An 11935-nucleotide genomic window follows, 5' to 3' on the forward strand; every position below is an offset into this window, starting at 1 on the left:
GAACTCTCATACGTTGTAGATAGGATGTAAAACGAAACAACCTCTTCGAAAAAAAGTTTCTGCTGTTTCTTATCAGTTTAAATGTACATCCCCAAATGAACCCAGCAACTCCATATTTAGGTATTTTGTGCACCACAAAAATATTTTCATTTGTTCATTTGTTCATGGCAGTTTCATTTATAATAGCTAAAAACCTGGAAACAACCCAAAGTTGATCAACAGATAAACTGCAGTATATTCTACAAAGAAATATAAATTAGAAAGCAATAAAAGATGAATAGAAATTTTAAAATGAACAAACTACTGATGTATGCAATAGCATGGATGAATTTCCAAACACCAGAATAAAGAACGTAATACCATATGATTTCACGTATATGAAGTTCTAGAAAAGGGTAAACTATAAAGATAGAAACGGGTTAGTGGCTGCCAGAAGGTAGGGGTTAAAATGGGAATTTTGACTTCAAAGGGGTAGGAAGGAACTTTCTGCGATGATGTTCCATTTTACATCTCGAGAGGAGTGATGTTACTCAGGTGTATACATTTGTCAAACGTAATTGAACTGTACATTTTAAATCGGTACATTTTATTTGATGTAAATTCTACCTCAATAAAGTTGATTTAAAAAATAAAGAGCATTCTAGGTTTGAGAAATATGTACTCTCCTCTCTCTTCCCTGGCACAGCATGAGCACATTTTCAGGCTGAAAAGTGATAGCTTTATTTGTAAACAAATGTCAGTTTTTACCTTGATGCCAAAGATGAAGTAGTATGCCCTCGAGGTACTTGATGAATGGGGTGAATATGTGTCACTAAGAAAAGAAGCAAAGGATACTAAGGAAACAGAGGGAGGAAAAAAAAAAAGAGCAGGACAGGGTAGTAAAGATTTGAAGAGGGAATTTATGCATTCCAGACAAGATCACGGACCTGGAAAAGGTTATGCCAGCACATGGTTCATTCAGATTCTCTGAGGGTGTGACTAGGTAGGAGAAGATCAGGAAGAAGTGGCTTGCAATGATGCAGAGACCTTGCTACAGAATGCCTTGAATATGTAGTCTGGAGCCATCTGACCAAACGTGTGCTCAGTAACTGGCCCTGAAGCCAGTTGAATTTGCATAAACCCTTTAAATAGGTACCTGAAGTACAAGAATCCCTTAGTCAATACCTGTGTATCTCTCCTTGAGGTAAACCATGATGACTTTACTAACTCAGGGCTTGAGGTGAATGCCACTGATATCTCTGATCTAGTGAGGAGAGAGGGCTGCTGTCTGAACTAAATAGTTTTCCTTCAGAAACAAAAAACAGCAGAATCCTTTCCCCTCTTGACCACTGGCTCCTGCTTTGACCCAATGTAAATTATAAACCTCCTCCAGCCTAAACAAATAAAAAGCCAGTCACCCTCTGATTATTCCAGCTGATTTATCCTATCTTGCAAAGGACACTTTCTCTTCCTTCCCAGATCTCTGCTGCGCTCTCTGGTAAATTTCTTATTCTCAACACCTGCATGAGATGAAAAGAAAGACATCGAAATCCTATTGGCCATTTATTAGCTATTTCTTTATAGTGTCTCCAGGGATCTTGGAAGGGGTATTGAAATATGATGGGGAAAGAGACTGAAATGGCTGATTCAAGCGAGGTTTGGGGATTTTCTGGCTTTCTATTACACTCAAACTCCCTGGCCCCTATTTCTACATACAATTAGCAATTTCACTGAATGAGATTTTTGTTTTCCCAAATAACTAAGGTTGATATTTGACAACATAGCAATAGGGGCAGTGTAAGCCATGGGAAAGACATCAGATGAAGATAAGTTGTCTTGGGTTCAAAATCTGACTCTGTCAGTCTGCCATTCATACCAGCTGTGTGACCTAAAATAAGTCAATTAATGTCTCTGAATCTCAGTTTTGTCACCTCTAATATGGGGATAATAATACTTAGCTCAAAGGGTTCTTATGATGGTTAAATGAAATAAAGTGAAATGCATGAAACAGTGTCTGTCAAAAGGTAAGCACTTGGCATTGTGAGCTCTTGTTATTTATTGTGAGTTCTTACCCTTGTTGACTTCTTGGAAGCATTTGATCCTCTTATCCTATTTTATCTTATCCTATCCACTCTCTTCCTGAAATTCCAGAGTCCCCTCTCTCGTCTAAATCATTTATCACAGTGCCTTGCACATAAATAAGCCTTCAATAAATGGCACTTATTACTAAGTATTATTATTAAATTGGATTTCTGAACATGTAGTACAAAACTGACATTAGGGTGTCAGTGGCTTGGAGACACCTCATCTGACCATTTTTTTCAAATGAGAATTTGGAAATCTCAAATATTTCTTTGAAGGCCAGGGTCTTTGCCCAAAAGTGTATTTTTTTTTTCTGTGCTTGGACTGCATAGCTGTTTGAGCTTTGGTGAATGGTCAGGAAGAGAAGGGATCTATCCCTGCTTTTTATCTCAGAGCAAGTTTCCAGTTAATCCCTGTTGATCTTCCTTGTGACTCATATTATCTCTTTGCTGACGTCTTATTCTTTGCTTACCTAATCATGTTTTGACCTGCTCCCTCACTCTCCACAGCTTATTCTTAACATCTGTCGTCTTCCCCAGCAACAGATACAACTCTCTCTACATCAGATGTTATTTTTCATCCCTTCTAAATTGCCCTTATCTAACACGTTTCCTGTCTAAATCCTACTCTACCCAGTTCAAGACTCTTGTAGATTCTGGATCATGCTAGGTTCCAGAGAGATTGTAGCAGATGAAATGTCTAAGAATGTTCTTGTCCACAAAAAGTTTATGGTTTCTTTAGGGAAATGGGACAAATATGAAAAATGAATTTCATAGACAAGAACTGATTCAGCATCTTCTGTGTACAGGATACTTTACTGGGGCCCCGAGATAAGGGTAATCTAGGAGCCCTGGTTTCCTGCTCCCCTGGTGAGACAGAATGGACAAAGCAACAAAAGCAAAGCAACATCACTTACAGAGTGTCAAATGCAGAAAAGCATTAAAATGAATCAGAGTGTAAGAACTATCACCAAGGGTGACTGATCAGACAATACTTCTTGGAGGAAGTGGAACCTGATTTGAACTTGAAGGAGGGTATAGTTTAGGGAAATGGCAAAGAGAGGAGGGCGTGTAGGGCATTCCAGACTGGGGAGCAGCGTGAACAAAGGTGAGGTGTCAGGAATGTTGTGGGTTGTTTGGAGACAATGAGTGCTCTGTTGAGCAGCAGCTGAGAGGTAAGATTTTATGCGGCCTTGAATGCAAATAAAAGGAACTTATATTTGATCCTGTGTTAACAGAGCCCCAGGGCTCCTCAGAAGACATTGCACAGTCAAAAGAGAGACTTCAATTTGATGCAGGTCGGGAAGAGGAAAGGCGGTGAGTGGGGAAGCTAAGCAGGCAGAGATCTAGGCCCTTCATTTCCGTGTAAAACTGAACCCATTTGTTCTGTTTGATATAATGAGAGACCATGTAAGATTTTAATTTGAAGAAAGTCTTCTGCTGCTTAAAAAATTAAAAATCCCTGCTGTAGATAATAAAAGCCATTAAAGAGTTTTCAACATAGAATATTAGAATTAGTACCCTGCAGAGTTTCTCTCATCCAGTCTGTAATCAAAGCAGGAATCCTACTTAAACATCTCTGACAGTCTTTCTTTAAAAACTGTCCTGTGAAAAAGAGACACAGATGTACAGAATGGGCTTGTGGATACAGAGGGGGAAGGGGAGGGTGGGATGAACTGAGAGAGTACCGTTGACATATATACACTACCATGTGTAAAATAGATAGCTAATGGGAAGCTGCTGTATAGCACAGGGAGATCAGCTCGGTGCTCTCTGATGACCTAGAGGCATGGGATGGGCAGGGTAGGAAGGCTCAGGAGGGAGGGGATATATGTATACATATAGCTGATTCAGTTTGTTCTACAATAGAAACTAACCCAACATTGTAAAGCAATCATATGCCAATAAAAATAAATAAATAAACAAAGTATATTTAGCCAAAATGGTGGGAAAAAAATTGTCCTGTGACAAGAAAAACACAACTTTACATGACTTTACATTCCACTATTGGATACCTCTAATTCAGGAGACCTTAAAGTGGAATCCACACATCCCTTAGAGGTACCACGAACTTTGATGGGAGAAAATATATATTTTTCCTAATCTCTAACTGAAATTTACCATTTCTTCTATTATGAATGTAGGCAACAAACCCTAGCAATGTTATCAATAACGAAAAAACACAAATATTTTCAATCCACTTTAAAATCATTGCAGATAGCTTCAATTTTTAAAAGATTTTAATATTCATATTTCAATATAATTTGTTTCCTGTGTAATCTTATGCATTTTATTTTATGCACGTAAAGACATTCCTTTGAGAAGAGTTCTCAGGCTTTTCCAGATTTGTAAAGGGGTCCTAGGCACAAAATAATGTAATAAAACTCTGTGTTACGTTTATGAAGCTGTTTTCTATTGATCCAGAATTTTTCTTCCCCTAACATCTTCCCACTGTTCCCACATTTCCCCCTACGGCCACATAGAATAAGCCTAATGCTACTTCCACGTGACAGTCTATCAACTATTTAAAGACAGTTATCATGCGTCAATAGACTTTTCTTCTTGAGCTAACCACCTCCCATTTCTTCATCTGTCCCTCAAAAGACATGCCACTGGGTCCCTTCATCATTCTGACCAGCTTCGACAACATCCTCCACAGGATCCATCTTCTTCATGTCTTCCTCTTGAAGCATGGTGGTTGCACCTGAGCAAACATCCAGAAAGGGAAGGGTTAAAGACAGAACTTGGAGTCTGTCTCAATAGTCTCAGTACTTCCTGTTCCCCAAGTCATAATAACATGAGTCCAGGGACTGAGATGTAACCAGATATGGTCATTTACTCTCCCCGCTTATGAACACCCTGGAACCCAGAAGAGGTGGATCTACTCAAGACAGTATACTAAAGTGGTTCAACGGGGCTACACAGGTCTGTGTTTCTATGCTATTTCTTCTGAATATTAGCTGGGTGACTTTGGGAAAATCATTTGATCTCTGAAACTCAGTGTTCTCCTCTGTAAAATGAGTGAAATAATAGTACTTATTCCATAAATTTGTGTTGATTAAATGAGGTAATGCATATAAAGTGTTTAGCACAGTGTCTGGTACATGCTTGCTAATGTTGATCAAAATAAGATAAGCATTACCATCCTCCTTATCTCATCTGGGCCTTGGACACCTCCTTCTACTCTGCATTTCACCATGGTTCACTTCCTCTTTCTGGATGCACAGTTTAAATGTGTTCCCCACCAAGTCTCACCCTGCTCATTGCAGGGCATGGAAAAGACCCACCTCCTCCTCGGAGGCTCACTCTCTCTTGAATTCCTACAGGATTAAAAAAAAACCAAACCACTAAGACTGAAAATGATTTCTAAGGTTTATGTGGAAATGTTCTCCCAGTGGTTATCAGCCTTAAGAGATGAGGGCTAGGGGCTTCCCTGGTGGCGCAGTGGTTGAGAGTCCGCCTGCCGATGCAGGGGACACGGGTTCATGCCCCGGTCTGGGAAGATCCCACATGCTGTGGAGCGGCTGGGCCCGTGAGCCATGGCTGCTGAGCCTGCGCGTCCAGAGCCTGTGCTCCGCAACGGGGAGAGACCACAACAGTGAGAGGCCCGCGTACCGCAAAAAAAAAAAAAAAAAAGAGATGAGGGCTATATTCCAAATAATTAACTTCCTCTTACTTTGTCAGCATAAAATCACACTTTCAAGTCTACTTATTATACCGATTTATCAGTTTACCTCTCACTTCCTCGCCATAGAGTTCTAGGAAAGTTATCAGAAGGACAATGCCTAACACAGTGCTGAGGGCATCCCCCATGTTGGGGAAAACTTGTAATAGCTCCGATAATTAATCAACCAAATACTGAATGTCCCCTCTGAGCTAAGGCTTAGTTAGGTGTGGAGGTGAGGGTGGCATGAGAATGGCAAGGGTGACAAATGGTAAGTGTAAGAAAGTCCCTCCAAAACGCTGACAACCTCATTAGGGAAAGAAATAAGGTAAATATGAAAAATAAACAATATACATATTACAGGCAGTTTCCTTTCCAAATTGAGTTATCTTTCCGTGGATTTTCTCCTCATGTCCTAAACAGAAGTCAAATTCTAATGAAAACGAGTATACTTCCATCCTTTTCCATCTAGGTCCTTTGTGCTCTCTACTTCTCTCTCTCTCTTTCATTCTCTCTCCTTCTCTCTCTCCCCCTCGCTCTTGTTCTCACTCACACTTTTGCTGTCACTCTCTCTCTCTCATCTTTCTCCTAACCTCAACTCACCCAAAGAACAGGTAGCTCTGATATATCTTAAAATAAAAATCTATGGTGCACATCCCTCCAAATTTTTCTCATTCCCTTATCACTCCTACTGAAACACATATCCCCCCTTACTGTGGAAAGCTCAGTGAGCTAGTCAGAAGAAAGCAAATTGCAGGTTTTAAAATTTTACTACTATGTTTTAGGAGCTGTTTGTCTTTTTAAATAGCCTTATTAATTCAGACAAATGAATCTGATACTTTTGAAGAAGACTTGTTGGAGCCTTTCCAATCCCATTATCAAGGGACTTCCTCCTCTGGTAGGACGATTCCAATCCCCTCTTCGAGGTTGTGTCTTACTTGAGGATTATTAGCCAGGGCTATGTCTCGTCTTCCATATGGGGTTGCGTCATTAAGTATAATGTAAGACTGGGCTACCCTAGGCATTTATCCATAAAACTTTGGACACATTAGATGCTAAATAAATGGTTGTTAGATGTAGAATAAATGACATGAGCTATTGCATATAAACAAAATAAGCCTTTAGCAAATACAACTAACAGTGTACATTAAGCAAAACATTGAAGGAAGGGGAGTATTCAAAGTTGTATGTTACCCAGTAAGGAGGCATTTGGAATGTCTCTTCCAGTCACCCAGGAATGGATTCTTGAAGAAAGTAGGCCTCTCAGGAGCTGCAGACTTAAAGACTGAAGAGCCCTGGGAACATTCCAGGCATATGGTACAGCTTGGGAAGAAGGCTCAAGGGTGAAAGTAACATATTTAGGTTTGAAAAAAAAAAAGAAGCATTTTGCCAAACATGTTTTTCCCCTCAGTGTTCAAAGTAAAAAAAGGAAATGCAATCCATATGGTTTGGACTCATGTATGCTCAATTATGAAGAGCTTCAAGACATTTTCTAACCCCTTAAGTTTTTAGGCCCTTTTTCTCCCTGAAGAACAGGAAGTCTTAATTTTCCTAGCTTAAGGGAACTTGAAAACTAAACGATTTATGTTGAACTTAAATATGAGAGTTCATGAGTTTAAATTCAGACAGACTTGGTATAATCTGATGTCCAAACTGTTGCCAGTGATGTTTTTTCTACTCAGAACCCTCAGTGTGATATCTTTCAGAGCAATTCTGTTTTGATTTCTGTCTTTAAATGGAGGAGAACATACTTTGAAATAAGAAAATGCAGGGGGTTCAGAATTTATAACTGGGTTACTGATGGCTTCAGCCCAGTTGTACATCTGAACAAATTGCATCCATATGCTAGCATAGCCTTGTTTTTTTTTTCATTTCTTACATCTGCAAGGAAAAAAATCTCATAATATATTAGTAAACAAGCATACCATTTGATTTTTAAACCTTATGTAATCACTTTGATCCAAGAGAACTCTTCCACACAGAACTAGCATTTTTACTGACTTTCCTCTGACATGCTCCAATTTTAAAATTTTTATTTCCTTCACCACTAAGAATTGCCTTATGCATTGAAATACATAGTTCATTATTTCCGCTATAGATAATATGATGGGTACTGATTTAAGAAGGTAATAAAGAGGGAAAAGTTTATCAAAGTAGAGATTCAGACCAGTAATGGGACCACAAAGACAATATTTACTTTGCTTTGTTTTTGCCATAATACTCAACTTAGATGTTGAACTTCAGTTATACCATTCCACCCCGCCCTTCAACCTCACCCCTAAAGAGACACTCAGCATTCTAATTTGCTCCTGCATCTCTTCAGTTTCCATCTTTCCATGACTCTTTCCTGTGTGGAATCTGCAGTCAGCACCAAGTTAACCAACCTAGGGAAGTTGTGACTACAGGAAATATGGTGGCCTCTTCCTTCTGTGTGAAGCAACTATTGTAAAAGCTATACTTTCATATTTTTCACTGGTTCCTCAGTTATTCCCATGTTCAAATAAAGATCTTTAATCTTAAGTCTCAAGTCCCTTGAATTGGTATGGTCCAATTGTCCCCAAACAGACCATTTGTTCCTTACCCACTAGAGCAGATGGGTCCAACAGTTCTGTCTGGTATCATTCCACCTGTCTAGAAATAGACAGGATGCTTAGATGTGGGTGTCCTGGCACCCAAATACTCTTTATCAACTGCTGCCGTTCACTGTGACTGTTACCTGCTTACACTGGCTGAAGGGACTGTTTTCTTAGAAACATAGTGCTGCCTTTTTAGTGAGCGTGGGGTTTGGGGAGGGGGAGCCAGGTGCAGTAGAGTCTGGTTGTGATCAAAGAGAGAATGACCGGTATTAAAATAAGGGTAACTAGATTGATGACTTTTTACTTTACCTAGGTGAGTTGTAATATCTGATGTGAATAGAAGCACATAAAGCATTGTTAAAACATAATTTAATTCATTTAATCTTAGGAACAACCCTTTGAGGTAGGTCCTGTTTTTATCTCCAATTTAACAGTGAGGAAATGGAAGCTCAGATAGGTTCAGTCACCTGCGCAAGGTTGAGTGGCTATAAATGTGGGAATCAAGCCCAGGTCTCTGACTCCAAGTCCACTGTTCTTTGTTTTATTCTACAAGACACCTGCAATGACAATTTGTTCCACGCGTTTTGAGGGGTGACACAGTGAAAAAAGTGGCTTTATTCTAATTTCAATTCCCTTCCTTCAGGGCACAGTTCTCTTTTGCTCAATGTAAGGTTTTCTTTTCTTTAGTGAAATACTCCACTTTTTTAGGCTTTTCACATTTTTGAAGTAAACACTTTCCAAGAGTTGTATATTTATCTATCTCATTACTTAGTGGTGGATAGAATTTGGCTTAAAAAGATCAAGTTGCCTAAGAGAAAGATAAATGAGTGGCAGCAACCACAAGTCTCCAGAAGATCTTTATTGAATATTCCATTTTAAGAGTCCTTATAGTGTATGTCAATGAGATATGAACTAGGAAAAGAAATGCACAAGGGGACATTCGGAACCTCCTATCTCTTTCTTTCAGCTCCCAGATCTGCAGAACACCACCCTCCTGCTTGGTCCCAGTGGAGCCCCTGAAGGGAGGGAAGGGGGCAATAAACTTCAGACAGATGAGGAAGTGCGATGTAATGATTAAAATACAGGCTCTACAATCAGATCCAAGTTTAAGTCCAGTCTCCAGCACTTCCAAGTTGTACAGCCTTGAACAAGTTACTTACATTCTCTGAGCTATAGTTTGTTCATCTACAGAATATGGATAATAATAGTAACTACTTTATAGGGTATTTGTGAGTATTAAATAAGATAATATGTGTATGTGTATGTGTGTGTTATTATATATATGATGAAATAAAGTGGTCATGGTTGAGCCTAAATAGAGACAGAGCCAACAATCACCCAGGCATCTCCTGTTATAAGTGATTAGTATAGGAGAAGGTCTAGAGGAAATAATATATTTAGGAAAAAAATAGAAAGTATAAAGCAAAGAAAAGGAGCTTTCTTTGATTCCACATTGCTGAGGGTGTTATTCCAATCTGCTGTTTATTTATAGAAACCTGAATTAAGAAGAAACTTGACAGCACATTTACATTCATCTTTTCTGAAGAAAGGGCCACACCTAACCCAGCCCAGAAGCCTGGGGATAGTCGAACAACTGGATATTTTGCTGCAACTCTGAGGTCAGCCTAGTTCAGAAAGAGCCCTTTAAGTTAGGGAATATAATAGTTATTCATTTAAACAACATTCCTGAATACCTACTATGTGTGTAGTGCTGGGGGTACTAGGTGTGTGAAGGGAGGAGGGGTCGACCATAGTTCCAACATTCAAGAAACTCACAGGTTGCAGAGATAGATGTATAAACAGATATTTATAATGCAGTGAGAAAAGTACTATAATGCAGGTATGTGCAAAAGAGAGAACAAATAATAATGGATGGTAAGTTAGGGAAGGATTCACTCAGAAGGTGATGTTTGAGTTGTCTGACAAGATGGAGAAAAGTTCACCAATTAGAACTCAGAAGAAGGTAGGAAGACGATCCAGGCAGAAGGAGCATGTGCAAAGGCACTGTGATATAAAAAACAAAAACAAAAAACAGCGCACTCGTGGATCTACAATTATGTCTGGAAGGTTAGAGTTTAGAGTACACGAGAGTAGAAGATGGGAGTAGGGAAGGGTAGGAGATGAAGCTTGAAGAGCTAGGAAGGAGGCAAATCATGAAGAGTTCTTGATGCCAAAGGGGTTTGACATTATCCTCTGGACACTGAAGAGTTCTAAATAGGGGTGGAACATAATCAAATCTGTGTTTTAGATCACTCTGGTTGCAGTGTAGAAAATAGATTGTAAACAGCAGAACACTGAGCCATGGAAACCAATTAGGAGGAAGTTGCAATAATGTAGATGTGAGATGATGATGATCCGGACTAAGGTGCTAGCACTGGACTTGTAGAAAAGCATAAAGCACTCCCCAGGTACAAAGGTTTCTTATCTTATCAGAAATGTCAAAAGGCAAAAGGCAATAGGGAAGTAGTCTCAAGGAAGCACACCAGTAAAATCTCAAAGCCATAGGTGTGAATGCAAATGACATCTGTTTTGTCTAACCTTCCCTGAGTAAACAGAACAAGTAGATTCCTGGGGCCTCAACCTCTGCTTTATCAAACATGATTAATAGTGTATTTCTTCCCTAAAGTACACACACTTCAGGTTACAGAACTCGAAAGAAAAACAAGACAGGATTAATGTGGCATTGGTTCTCACTGAACTTTTGACACAGTGCAAGCCACTGCGTTCAGCGCCTCACCAGTATGGCTTACCCAGCAGGGCTAAAGGTTCAGAGACTTCCACATTCTTCCCTTGGGAAGCTCCTTCCATTCCTACTATTGATATCAAGAGTGAAGGATGCGAAGTGAATCAATCCACTAGCATTTCCTGAACACCTCCTAGGTACCCAGCCCTACATTGGTACTGGCAGAAGTTAGGGGGTCGATGAGGGTGTGGGTGGAGGGTAGAGAACCATAAGATAGACCCCTTGCCCTCAAGAAGTTCACACTCTAATTGACATAAACTGGAAGTGTCTTAGTAGCCTAGGGAAGGTTAAGCTCAGTGTGAGCTGACAAATTCAAAGAAGGCTTCCTGGAGGAGACAGAATGTGCATCAGTTTCGAGGGTGAGTGAGATCTGAATTGGCAATGAAAGGGAGGTTCTACCAGGCAAGGGTGGGGAGGGAGAGGATACATATGGGGGGGGTAACAGTGACAGAATAACAATAGAGTTTATTTCCTTCAATAACACCTTAGAGCAGGAAAAGTTCTTTCTGGCATCTGTATTGTAGCTTTTATTTATTTATTTATTTTGCAGTACACGGGCCTCTCACTGTTGTGCCCTCTCCTGCTGCGGAGCACAGGCTCCGGATGCGCAGGCCCAGTGGCCATGGCTCACGGGCCCAGCTGCTCCGCAGCATGTGGGATCTTCCCGGACTGGGGCACGAACCCGCGTCCCCTGCATCGGCAGGCGGACTCTCAACCACTGCGCCACCAGGGAAGCCCTGTATTGTAGCTTTAATAGGGACAGGGCATGGGTGGGAGAGAAGAGGTGGAAAAAATATCTTGTGAAATTTTTGCAAAACGGATTCTGTGATGACTCTCCTTGCATTGCTGTTGGTACAATATAGAGACAGGCTTGAAGGAAATAAGAAGTCGG

This window comes from Mesoplodon bidens (assembly GCF_964165515.1).
Source record: "Mesoplodon bidens genome assembly, chromosome: X".
NCBI classification, from domain to species: Eukaryota; Metazoa; Chordata; class Mammalia; order Artiodactyla; family Ziphiidae; genus Mesoplodon; species Mesoplodon bidens.